Here is a 10,030-nt window from a genome sequence, read left to right as displayed (position 1 = left end):
TCTTGTTGCTGCTGTATGGTCCTTATGCCTGGAGAACTGCCCAGCAATGATCACCTCCTGACCTCCAGCATACTTACTGTGCAGCACGTCAAGCTAAGGACATTCCCTCTCCGTTGCCTCACTAGTGTTCCCACGTCACGTTTCCTTTCCTAACTTATGCCGTGCCTTTGATTAATAGCGAATGACACTCGGCATCGGACACTTCTTGGATTGCTTTTGAGTGATTGCTAATGCCAAATTCTAAATCACTTTGCTGGGCTGACTCTCTCTCCCCTCCCATTGAAACCATGGGCACTGCAGCAGGCTCTTAGACTGGGGTTTTCAAAGAAACGGAGCAGAGTGAAGTGCCCAGATCCCTCTGACAGTCAGGGAGAGTTGGGCACCTACTTCTCTTAGGCTGCTTTAAAGATCCCAGCCTGAATATATTGGTAGCTGAGGAATATGTTTATCTTTAATCACAGTGGGATTTAGGTATTTAAAGACGCAGAGGCACCTAATGGAATTTTCAAATGCATTGACATCAATGGGAGTGAGGTACGTTTGAAAATTCCACTAGGCTCCTATCTCCATCTTTTAGGTACCTAAATACTTGAAAAAAATCTACTTTACGCTGTTTACTCTCACATGACAAACAATATCAAAGAACAGAACCTGTCAGCATGACTCATGCTCTGTGGCTGTGAGGATGAAAGCCAAACCAAGAATGTAAAGGCTTATTTTTAGGCTTAGCAGAATTTGATATTGATTTTTTTTTTATAATCTTGACAGATATCTGTTTATTTTTAAGCATTTTTTATTTTCATCAATTTAAATTTTTATGCTCATGGGAAATTATGTGGGGAGTCAGACAACAATTATATAATGACAAGACACCGAGGTTCAAAATAGTAAAGCTTTATAAGCAGTGAAGCAAAAATTGTTAACAGCACATGTCAAAATATTCAGAGTATCCTTAAATCAAATGTTAATAAGTTCTCAAGCAGCATTTTTCTTACTATGCCTATTTGTAAATTTCAATGATTATCTATGGAATTTCTTTCCCACTGGTTTGTATGCCTATAGTGAAACCGACGTTTACTGACATTTGCCAATAAAAATCTAATCCTTCCTAGACTAATTATTTCGTTTGTTTCTCCTGAAGGTGCCATAACAAGCCATCATTTCCTGTTTCAGGAGTGTCTTTGACATCTTTTTTTGAATTAGTCACTCTGCATGGGGAGGGAGAAAAGAGGCCTGTTGACGTATTGTTCAGACGCCGCTTAGCTGTGCTGTCTGGCCATTTGGGTCTATGCAATGGATAGCTGGAGTTCCTTGCATCATTTAGATTAGATGATCATTTCCCTGGAAAAATCCACAAGATGGATTCTGTTTGCATAAATAGACGTTTCTCAACCAAAGTTTAAAATCTCTCTCATTCCATTCTTGCCAATTTGCAGCTGAGAAAAAAACAAGAGACAGACACAGAGATCATTTCCAAGGAAAATATATCCTGTTCCTGTGACAGGCAGATTTCTTATTAAAATTATTCCACCATAAACATTCTCTGTTCAAGCATGAAGTGCTCATTACGAGTCTCTGCATAAATAATATATGCTAAAATGGTTCCTTGTGCCATAAATATTGACCTTGGTTAATAATTGATTATGGGATTGTGTGTCTGCTCCCCTGAAACTCTGTTGAGAGAGGTTCTCTTTCTCTCTCCATTGGGCTTTTGACTTTGTTTTTGTAGTGTTTATTTTCCCCATCAGTGTGATGAATGACTCCTCTGGTTGGGTTGGAATATTTTGTCTAATTACATGAATAAGGAACAATCCCTGTTCCCAGAACATTTCTTGGTATCTTTCTCTAGTCATCTCATCAGGAGGTGTGAAAGAAATAATCTATAGGATTCATTGTATGATTTAGTTTTTAATTTCTCTGCAGATATGGCATTAGTGTTTCTTGTTATTAAGGTAACACAACAGTGCAGTGCTACCTAACTGTTAATCATTTCATTGGGCTGCTTAGAATATAGAATATCAGGGTTGGAAGGGACCTCAGGAGGTCATCTAGTCCAACCCCCTGCTCAAAGCAGGACCAATCCCCAACTAAATCATCCCAGCCAGGGCTTTGTCAAGCCTGACCTTAATAACTTCTAAGGAAGGAGATTCCACCACCTCCCTAGGTAACCCATTCCAGTGCTTCACCACCCTCCTAGTGAAAAAGCTTTTCCTAATATCCAAATTAACCCTCCCCAACTGCAACTTGAGACCATTACTCCTTGGTCTGTCATCCGCTACCACTGAGAACAGTCTAGATCCATCCTCTTTGGAACCCCCTTTCAGGTAGTTGAAAGCAGCTATCAAATCCCCCTCATTCTTCTCTTCTGCAGACTAAATAATCCCAGTTCCCTCAGCCTCTCCTCATAAGTCACGTGGTCCAGCCCCCTAATCATTTTTGTTGCCCTCCGCTGGACTCTTTCCAATTTTTCCACATCCTTTCTGTAGTGTGAGGCCCAAAACTGGACACAGTATTCCAGATGAGGCCTCACCAATGTCGAATAGAGGGGAATGATCATGTCCCTCGATCTGCTGGCAATGCCCCTACTTATACAGCCCAGAATGCCATTAGCCTTCTTGGCACTTGTTGAACCTCATCAGGTTTCTTTTGGCCTAATCCTCTAATTTGTCTAGGTCCCTCTGTATCCTGTCCCTACCCTCTAGCATATCTACCACTCCTCCCGGTTTAGTGTCATCTGCAGACTTGCTGAGAGTGCAGTCCACGCCATCCTCCAGATCATTAATGAAGATATTGAACAAAACCGGCCCCAGGACCGACCCCTGGGGCACTCCACTTGAAACCGGCTGCCAACTAGACATGGAGCCGTTGATCACTACCCGTTGAGCCCGACAATCTAGCCAGCTTTCTATCCACCTTATAGTCCATTCATCCAGCCCATACTTCTTTAACTTGCTTCATGTAACACATTCCAGAGAGCATCAGTTACATTTTACATATGCAGGATGCAATGTCTAAGGGCCACATCCTGAGCCTGGGGATGGGCCGCAGAAAGCAATGGAACCCCTGGGCACCAGAAAAGCCTAAGTGATGGAAAATGAAAGATGGGAATGAAAAAGCCTTCAAACAAGGAGTAACATGCAGCCTTCCTGACTACACACAGGGATGTGTGGAGGACAACTGGTTCAAATCAAAGTAAACTTTTCTGGATAAGAGTGATGAAACCAGTGCCAAAAAGGATAAAAGGGAGACTTAGTGATGGAATACTCAAGTTAAAGAATCCAGTGGCTTGAGCAGTGATAAAATGGCATATACGGAGGCCAAAAGAAGTGTTGTGACTACTAAAAGTATGGGCTGTGATGAGCTATATAACTGACTAGAAGGATGTGAGGGAAAGAAGTCCATCTATAGACTTGACAAGGCAAGAGAGAAAATGATGAAGGATGTGAACGAGTTAGCTTACATTAGAAATGAATATGGTATATTGCAAACGAATGGTGAATCAATCAACAAAGTTTGGAATGATTATTTTGGAAGAGTGATGAATGAGAAGAGCCCAAGGGAGAAATTAAGTACATGTAAGCCAAATGGGGGGCATGATGGATTGCATACAGGAGGAGGAAGTTGCAGAGGCACTTAGGGAAATGAAAAAGGAGAAATCACCTGGACCAGATGCAGTACCAGTGGATGTGATGAAGTCATTGGGAAGTATCAAGTATCTTACAAGTTTGTTCAATGATATTCTTAAGAAAGGAAATTTCTGGATAAAAGGTGTAAAAGCTTTGTGGTCCTATTTTTAAGCATAAAGGAGATATTACACTGTGTGTTAATTATTGTCCAATTAAGCTGGCATCACATGCTGCAAAAATATGAGAGAAGATTACTGAAAAGCATCTGCATGAAATGGTTGAAATTTGCACAGTTCAATATGGATTCATGCTTGTGAGGAGCACAACTGATGACATATTTGTGCTACAACTCCTCATGGAGAAATTGAGAGAAAAGAGTCACAAGTGGGGATGGTCTTTGTGGACCTGGAGAAGGCGTTTGATCGGGCACCAAGAGAACTGGTTTGGTCGTGTTTGTGATGAAGAGGCTTGCCAGAAGGATATGCCCAACGCATCCAGGTTATATATGATGCAGTGGCTACTGGAGTCCAAAATAAATGGGGCCACAGTAGAGAATTTCCAGTAAACATTGGCCTACATCAGTGGTCAGCCTTAAGCCCCTTTTTGTTTTGCCTTTGTCATGGATGTGGCTGGTCACCCCTGACCTAGTATAAGGGTTGCTGATGATGGTGCCCTTCTAAGGGATGCCCAGCCTTGTACTAAAGTGGTGTGGTGCAAAAATGATGGGACCTGATCCCAGTTTTCTGTGACAAAAAGATGCCAATAAAGTTAAAAGGTAGAGTGTATAAAACTGTAATTTGACCCATCTTAATATACAGGACAGAGACTTGGCTAGCCACAAGAAAGGAAATGAATCTGCTGTCCACCATGGAAATGAAGATGTGGTGGTCAAATTGGTTGGACACTCAGAGATGGGAAATGAGGAAACTACTATGGCTAATAACTCATTACCAACCTCTGGTTTTCCTCTCAGGAATTCAGAATTCAGTCCAGACCAAAATTCACCTTCATTGCTGCTGGACCTCAGAAGTTGAGCTCCGCCTGCCAAAGGCTGCTCAGCTCCCGGGGCTGCATCAACCTGGAATTGCTCAGCTCCATGCCTAAGAGTCTGCTCAGTCTGGTAACCAAATGGGGAGCACAAGTCCATGGGGCCGGATGCGCTGCATCCGAGGGTGCTAAAGGAGTTGGCGGATGTGATTGCAGAGCCATTGGCCATTATCTTTGAAAACTCATGGTGATTGGGGGAGGTCCCGGATGACTGGAAAAAGGCTAATTTAGTGCCCATCTTTAAAAAAGGGAAGGAGGAGGATCTAGGGAACTACAGGCCAGTCAGCCTCACCTCAGTCCCTGGAAAAATCATTAAGCAGGTCCTCAAGGAATCAATTCTGAAGCACTTAGAGGAGAGGAAAGTGATCAGGAACACTCAGCATAGATTCACCAAGGGGAAGTCATGCCTGAATGATCTAATTGCCTTCTATGAGGAGATAACTGGGTCTGTGGATGAAAGCAGTAGATGTGTTATTCCTTGACTTTAGCAAAGCTTTTGTTACAGTCTCCCACAGTATTCTTGCCGGCAAGTTAAAGAAGTATGGGCTGGATGAATGGACTATAAAATGGATAGAAAGCTGGCTAGATTGTCGGGCTCAACGGGTAGTGATCAATGGCTCCATGTCTAGTTGGCAGCTGGTATCAAGCAGAGTGCCCCAAGGGTCGGTCCTGGGACCAGTTTTGTTCAATACCTTCATTAATAATCTGGAGTATGGCATGGACTGCACCCTCAGTAAGTTTGCAGATGACACTAAACTGGGAGGCGTGGTAGATATGCTGGAAGGTAGGGATAGGATACTGAGGGACCTAGACAAATTAGAGGATTGGGCCAAAAGAAATCTGATGAGGTTCAACAAGGACAAGTGCAGAGTCCTGCACTTAGGACGGAAGAATCCCATGCACTGTTACAGACTAGGGACCAAATGGCTAGGAAGCAGTTTTGCAGAAAAGGACCTAGGGGTTACAGTGGATGAGAAGCTGGATATGAGTCAACAGTGTGCTCTTGTTGCCAAGAAGGCTAACAGCATTTTGGGCTGTATAAGTAGGAACATTGCCAGATCGAGGGACGTGATCATTCCCCTCTATTCGGCATTGGTGAGGCCTCATCTGGAGTACTGTGTCCAGTTTTGGGCCTCACACAACAAGAAGGATGTGGAATAATTGGAAAGAGTCCAGCGGAGGGCAACAAAAATGATTAGGGGGCTGGAGCACATGACTTATGAGGAGAGGCTGAGGGAATTGGGATTATTTAGTCTGCGGAAGAGAAAAATGAGGGGGTGGATTTGATAGCTGCTTTCAACTACCTGAAAAGGGGTTCCAAAGAGGATGGATCTAGACTGTTCTCAGTGGTAGCGGATGACAGACCAAGGAGTAATGGTCTCAAATTGCAGTGGGGGAGGTTTAGGTTGGATATTAGGAAAAACGTTTTCACTAGGAGGCTGGTGAAGCACTGGAATGAGTTACCTAGGGAGGTGGTGGAATCTCCTTCCTTAGAAGTTATTAAGGTCAGGCTTGACAAAGCCCTGGCTGGGATGATTTAGTTGGGAATTGGTCCTGCTTTGAGCAGGGGGTTGGACTAGATGACCTCCTGAGGTCCCTTCCAACCCTGATATTCTATGATTCTATGACATTGGGGAAGAGTGGGAGAAGTGTAGTGATTCTTGTATAGGCAATGAAATTTAAAGGAGCCCAGAGTACTAACCAGCCTATCTGTTGATGAGTTCTAACACCAAGCTGTCAAACAGAGGGCTGGAGATTATATGACCCATAATTTGGGGGTTTCTTTTTCAAAAGGGCATTGTGCTGTCTTAATATGTTGAGATTACTGGTGTAAGAATGGGTGAGATCATGTGGACCAACTTCTCTTGGTGAGAGAGACAAGCTTTCAAGCCACACAGAGCTCTTATTACCTCACCTACCTTGTCTTGCTAATATCCTGTGATTGATACAACTACAACTGCACTGCATACTTGGTGCAAGAATGGTACTCATTTAAGGTGTCTGTGAGGTGGTGAAAGGTGCTTCTCTTTATATTTGGTAAGTAGACATATTTTTCATGGTGTGGGCTATCTAAGATTTAAGATGTCTTTAATGATTCATTTCCCTGCTTTGAAGTTTTTGGACTCTTTATTTCATTATTTATTAATTAACTGTTTTATGGTAGCCCCAGAAAGGTTCTAGTGACAGCTGGGTCCGATTGTGTTAGGTGCCATGCAAACACACAATGGTGTGATTGGTATGGTGAGGACATTGCTATGACTCAGCAGACATAATTTTTTGTTTATACAATTTTTCTGTAATTTTTTGAAGACCTATCCAGCCAAATCTGGAGGTCCATACTTGGTACTCTATCTTTACTCAGGCATACTTCCATAGCAATTCATAGCATGCCCCCTCGACCCCAGAGCAAGGATCACACAACTTGTAAGCTGCTGGGATCCTCTAGGGTATAAGTAGCTATATCAAAGTGATCATTCATTATATTATCTCCAGGGAAGTAAAGGGATGAAGATATGTCATTGTAGAGTACAATGTTGTATCACTCAGGGCAAATGTTATATGTAAGAAATATTGTACCCTAGTATGTATGCATTGCAGTTTATCTGAGGTAGGGGAAAAAAGAAGCTTTCTCAGCTGTACATTTTCTGAGCTGCCAAAACACAAGTGGATTTTTTAAAAAGCACTTTCTAACTATAATGCTATTCTGTTCCCCTTTTACAGCAAAGATGTTTCCTTAGTGACAGTGGGCTCTCTCTCCATGAGAACAAAAAACAGCCAAAAGGCGCTTTACAGATTTGATGAAAGGAAATGATTCAAAGCTAGCAACAAATCCTTCAAAAATGTATCTTTGCTTTAAGTACCAAGAGCCTGAAATGCAGTGGGAAATGTGCGTGTGGTAATACAAGGCCAACCGCAAAAGGACAGTCGGAGGGACACTAGAACCTCAAGCATTGAAACGGTGCTGAGCTGGTATGTTATTAATAAAATTACCACCTTTCTTGGTTCTAAAGGATGATAAAGACAGAAAGGGGTAGGAAGCTTTGTAGGCCTATTGTTATGCCAAATGTTAGCAGCCTGTCATGGGCTTGGCAGTGTCAGTAAGATGTATTCCAGTAGCGCTGAAGGTACATTTGTGTGCCTTTAGCATTCATATTTTTAAAGCAAGTGAAAGAAAAGAGGAGGAGGGAACTCCAGAATCTTCCCCATATTTATTATTTGTATTGCATGGTTACATTAGGGGAAGGCCTCCATTGTGCTAGGACCTTTAGATACCTAATGAAAGACAGTCTCTGCCCCAAGGAGCTTACACTGTAATCTTCCAAATTTGCCCCCAGGCTCATTAAATGCCACCAAAGTTATACATTAGGTCCCATTCCTACAATGAAATCCATGTGAGTGGACCCCCACGGAAGCCAATGGGGCTCCAAGTCACCACAGGGGTCTGTTCACATGAGGCTTATTTTAGCATCAGAAACTGTCTGTATTCCACCCCCCGGTCCCCGTTCCCCCCTCCCCCGCCTGCGTGGCTAAGTAAAGGTTGATCTTGAATGTAGTGTGGCCCAGTGGATAGGGAAGGAAAGGGGGAGTCAGAAAACCTAGGTTCTGTTCTTTGCTCTGCTAAGTGACTTTGGGTAAGTCATTTCCCCTGTCTCCCCTTTGTCTGTCTCACCTATTTAGATCGTGAGCTCTTCAAGTCATGGCCTGTTTGTTTGTGCAGTGCCTAGCACAATGGAGCCTTGATCTCAGTTGGTGCCTCCCTCTACGGGCTATTGTAATACAAAGAAACAATAGCAATCTTATTGAATTTCCCTTATAAATATTGCTTTATAATTCCTGTTCAGTTCTATTCTAGTTCTAATACCATGCTCCCCATTGTATCCTAACCCCAGCTTGCTGAAAGAAACAAAGATAAACCATTAAAAGTATTATTAATCTGGAGTTATCACCCAAACCAAAACTCCAAATCTAAACACCCCTGAACTTCCGATGAAATGTTACAAATCCAAACCCGGATCCTAAAACCAACCATCCCAAACTTTGGGGCATTTGAACTCTGACGCTGGATCAAAATTTTGTGGCTTGAGGTCCAATAGCTGGAAATCAACTCACGTTTGGTACAAGTTATCATGTATTATTATTTATTCCTTGTGTCATAGTAGAACCTATTCAAGGCCCCGTTATGCTAGGGGCTGTACAAACATAATAAAATGGACTCTGTCCAGACAGTTTAGAATCTAAGTTTGTAACAATCTGTACAATTTAGACCACATGGATAGAATCTGGGTGCCCCTCTCAGGCAAAAAGCCAACACAAGTTTAGCCTGAGAAGGACTGAAGAAGGAGCTCAGGATTTGATGCACAGCATAATTATGACCAAATTGCTTAATCTAATATGTACTAGTTAGTGTGCAAGTTAAAGGGTTTTTATCCCCTACCTGGTAAAGCTGCAAACTCCACCTGGGATCTGAAAGTCAACCTGGGTCATTTCGGCCCATAGGGGCCAGGTTTTCAAAAGAGCCCACCACCTACATTTGGGAGCCGATTTTCATAATAGAAGACAAAGAACTCCCACTGACCGAAACAGGCTGCAAGGCCCAGGACCTTTCCCTTTACACCTCTCTCTCTCTCTCTCCCCACAGGAAAAAGAATGCATCCCTTCCTTTAAACCTCTGGTGAATCATATGACAGGCAAGCAGCCCATCATCCTTTCCTGGCTGTTCCACCTGTCACAGTCATATTTTCATAAAAGCTGTGCATGTACCCCATTTTCATATTTTCATAAAAGCTGTGCGTGGGTACCCATCTCTGAAAATCTGCATAATGGGAATTGCTGGGTGCTGAGTACTTCTGAAAACCCGTCTTCACATCAGCAATGGTGCTCACAGTTCTGCATCTGGAGCTTAGTTAGGATGGGTGACATTGGAAGAGGGAACTGTGTTATTCTTAGCTGCTTTAGCTCAATAGTGCTAGTAGTTGTAATCATAGAATCATAGCATATCAGGGTTGGAAGGGACCTCAGGAGGTCATCATCTAGTCCAACCCCCTGCTCAAAGCAGGACCAATCCCCAACTAAATCATCCCAGCCAGGGCTTTGTCAAGCCTGACCTTAAAAACCTCTAAGGAAGGAGATTCTACCACCTCCCTAGGTAACCCATTCCAGTGCTTCACCAGCCTCCTAGTGAAAAAGTTTTTCCTAATATCCAAGCTAAACCTCCCCCACTGTAATATGACGAGCTGGGTCACAGAAACCCCCTTGGGACTGCCACCTGATGTGATGAGATTATCTCTAAGTCCGTTTTCTCTGGCAGCTTGGGACTTCAGTACCCTGCATGGTTGTGCTAGAAACGCTAGCCTGCT

At 43.1% G+C, this 10,030-nt stretch overlaps 1 long non-coding RNA gene across 1 annotated transcript; it reads right to left on the bottom strand.

The window, feature by feature from the left end:
• Positions 1–878: 878 nt before the first annotated feature.
• LOC128832118 (uncharacterized) lies at positions 879–8,426 on the bottom strand. The gene is made up of 2 exons (XR_008443903.1): positions 8,344–8,426; positions 879–1,436 (listed from the first exon to the last, which is right to left on the bottom strand). It is a non-coding gene; the product is annotated as an uncharacterized LOC128832118 (long non-coding RNA).
• Between the last annotated feature and the right edge of the window lie 1,604 nt (positions 8,427–10,030).

The sequence above is a fragment of the Malaclemys terrapin genome, chromosome 2 (genome assembly GCF_027887155.1).
Source record: "Malaclemys terrapin pileata isolate rMalTer1 chromosome 2, rMalTer1.hap1, whole genome shotgun sequence".
NCBI classification, from domain to species: Eukaryota; Metazoa; Chordata; order Testudines; family Emydidae; genus Malaclemys; species Malaclemys terrapin.
The sequence above is the reverse complement of the archived record's forward strand: the minus strand, read 5'-3'. Positions and strand labels throughout refer to the sequence as shown.